Source organism: Theropithecus gelada, chromosome 8 (assembly GCF_003255815.1).
Source record: "Theropithecus gelada isolate Dixy chromosome 8, Tgel_1.0, whole genome shotgun sequence".
Classification (NCBI taxonomy): domain Eukaryota; kingdom Metazoa; phylum Chordata; class Mammalia; order Primates; family Cercopithecidae; genus Theropithecus; species Theropithecus gelada.
This window is the reverse complement of record NC_037676.1, coordinates 110732299-110735625: the sequence shown is the minus strand read 5'-3', so window position 1 is coordinate 110735625 and position 3327 is coordinate 110732299. Positions and strand designations below refer to the sequence as shown.

General features: G+C 43.1%; 1 pseudogene; it reads right to left on the bottom strand.

The window, feature by feature from the left end:
* Window positions 1–2264: 2264 nt before the first annotated feature.
* LOC112630591 lies at window positions 2265–3071 on the bottom strand (annotated as a pseudogene).
* Between the last annotated feature and the right edge of the window lie 256 nt (window positions 3072–3327).

Below are 3327 nucleotides of genomic sequence, written 5' to 3'. Positions count from 1 at the left end.
TTCTCAGCTATGACGGTAGAGGGTGAGCTGATGAAGTGACTCAGACACATCCTTACACTTGAAAAATCCAAAGAAAATTCTTAGTGGCCCCTTCTAGAAAATCTCAGGGGACGGTTCATCTACTGCAGGACTTTCCCCTCCTTCTTGCGTCTGCTCACCACCACAAATAAAATAATGTTTTTCTGAATACTTATTTTGTTTCACAAGTCCCCAGTCTCAAACTAATCTGCAGTTAAAATGTAGACATTGGAGGGGATCTGTCTTAGAGAAAGCTCAACTTTCTCAATAAGCACGTACTTGCACAATATTCAAAATGACTTTAAGTAAATATTTGGTTTCATTTGCTCCATTCTTTTTTTTTTTTCCACTCAGGAAAGAATGCACCAAACACATTCATGTCATTTTTCTTTCTTTTTTATTTTTTTAAGCAAATCATAAAGACCCAGCTTACCAGCTTTCCTTTTTGTTGTTTGTTTTTTTGTTTTTGTTTGTTTGCTTGTTTGTTTTGTTTTTTTGAGACAGAGTCCCGCTCTCTTGACCAGGCTGTAGGGCAGTGGTATGATCTCGGCTCACTGCAACCTCCGCCTCCCAGGTTCAAGCAATTCTCCTGCCTCAGTCTCCTAAGTAGCTAGAACTACAGGCACACACCTCCATGCCCAGCTAATTTTTTAAATTTTTAGTAGGGACAGGGTATCACCATATTGGCCAGGCTGATCTCGAACTCCCGACCTCAGGTGATCCGCCCGCCTCGGCCTCCCAAAGTGCTGGGATTACAGGCATGAGCCGCCATGCCTGGCCACAGCTATACTTGTTTAAACCTAAGCTTGATATTACATAGTTAAACAATCGTCAAAACTTACCAAGTTTCCAGCATTCATGCACCACTGGAAACATTATTAATTTATATTAAACCAGAAATATATTACCATTATTGCACTAATATCTTTCACTACAACATACTGAAAAAAAAAATGAAGTTATTTCTGTAGAACAGGGGTCCCCAACTCTCAGGCCACTGACCTGTAGCACTCTGTGGCCTGTAGGAACTGGGTCACGCAGCAGGAGGTGAGCAGTGGGCAAGCCAGCAAAGCGTCATCTGTATTTACAGCCACTCCCCATTGCTGGCAATATCTCCTGAGTTCCACCTCCTGTCAGATCAGTGCAGTATTAGATTCTCATAGGAACGTGGACCCCACTGTGAACTGCACATGTGAGGGATCTAGACGTCATGCTTCTTATGAGAATCTAATGCTTGATGATCTGTCACTGTCTCCCATCACTCCCAAATGGGACTTCAGGAACACAAGCTCAGGGCTCCCCCTGATTCTACATTAAGATGAGTTGTATAATTATTTCATTATATATTACTGTGTAATAGTAATAATAGAAATAAAGTGCACAATAAATGTAATGTGATTGAATCATCCCAAAACCATCCCCCACTCCCACCCCATTCATGCAGAAATTGTCTTCCATGAAACCCGACCCAGGTGCCAAAAATGTTGAAAACTGTTGCTGTAGAAGATTCATCCTGTCAATGTTAATTTCACAGCAGGACAATACTAGGAGGCTCACATTTCAGACACAACAGAAAAGCAGATCCATGCTGGTGTTAGTATGCAATCTTGTCCTACTACAAAAGGGTAAACTCTCACCTTGGAGTAAGTTTACTAAAAAGGCAAAGTGCACACAGAGATTTCGACAACTTTAAAGACCAAAAAAAAGATCCCACCAATAAACTCAAAAGGCTATGACAAATATGGGCTCTGATGAGCTGTTTATAAATACTTTAGATACAATTATACTGAAAGTCGTGTTTGTTTGAAATCTTAAAAAGAAGTTCCTGTTGGCCTGGCGCAGTGGCTCATGCCTGTAAACCCAGCACTTTGGAAGGCCGAGGAGGGCAGATCACAAGGTCAGGCGATCAAGACCATCCTGACTAACACGGCGGAACCCTGTCTCTGCTAAAAATATGAAAAAAATTAGCTGGGCTTGGTGGCACGCACCTGTAGTCCCAGCTACTCTGGAGGCTGAGGCAGGAGAATCCCTTGAACCCAGGAGGCAGAGGTTGAAGTGAGCCGAGATCACACCACTGCATTCCAGCCTGGGCAACAGAGCTAGACTTTGTCTCAAAAAAAAAAAAAAAAGTTCCTGTTAATCCTCAAATGGCACTTGTCATCGTTTGACATTTCTGTTAAATGCATGCATTGAATTACTTGTTACCCAAGCCAGAAGCTGCTTCTTACCATTTATCGTTTAGGACTTTAGCCGTCTTTTTCAACATCTATTCCTTCTTGACCATTCTGGACAATCCTCTTTGTAGTAATTTTTCTACCAACCATTTTAGTAGAAGTTGATAGCGATTTGAAGTTGTCCATCCCAGTACTACCAAATGAGGTGGAAGAGAATGAAGTGCGACTCCCATGACCTAGTGACCTGAATGAAGTAAATCCAAAGAAGTAAAAAACTTCCACCAAAAACTTCCCTGAAGACATCATCTGGGGGTTAGGGAACGTGAAGCCAAATTCATAGGAACTGTCAAAATGACTTCCACCTCCTCTCCACCAATTAACCCTTCTTTGCCATATTTTTCATAGATGTCCTGCTTTTTAGCATCTGACAGCACTTCACAGGCCTCGGCTTCTTCTTTCTTTCTTTTTTTTTTTGAAACGGAGTCTCACTCTGTTGTCCAGGCTGGAATGCGGTGGTGCAATCTCGGCTCACTGCAAGCTCCGCCTCCCGGGTTCACGCCATTCTCCCGCCTCAGCCTCCGGAGTAGCCGGCACTACAGGCACCCGACACCACGCCCGGCTAATTTTTTTTTTTTTTTTAGTAGAGACGGGATTTCACCGTATTAGCCAAGATGGTCTTGATCTCCTGACCTTGTGATCCACCCGCCTCGGCCTCCCAAAGTGCTGGGATTACAGGCGTGAGCCACCGCGCCCGGCCACTTCTTTATTCTCAGGATTTTTATCTGAGTGTTACTTCAGTGCCAGTTTTCGATATGCCGTTTTAATATCCTCAGTTGAGGCATGTCTCTGCACGCCTAGAACTTCATAGTAATCCACCATGTTTTAACAGATTGTTGGAGCAGGTCCAAAGACGGAAGTGATTGGCAGTGAGATACAAGGGAGGCGAAGCGGTAGCCCGGGTCTCCTCTAGGCTCCAGCACCGCTGTGCTTGTGGCAGCGGCCTGCTCCGCTCTTTAAAAACAAAATCCAACTGAGAATATAACATCACTAAATCTAATTAAATAAAAAATCACTAACATTAAATGTAATCAAATAAAAACATAAGTATTCCTCTAGCATAACTACCTACAATGGC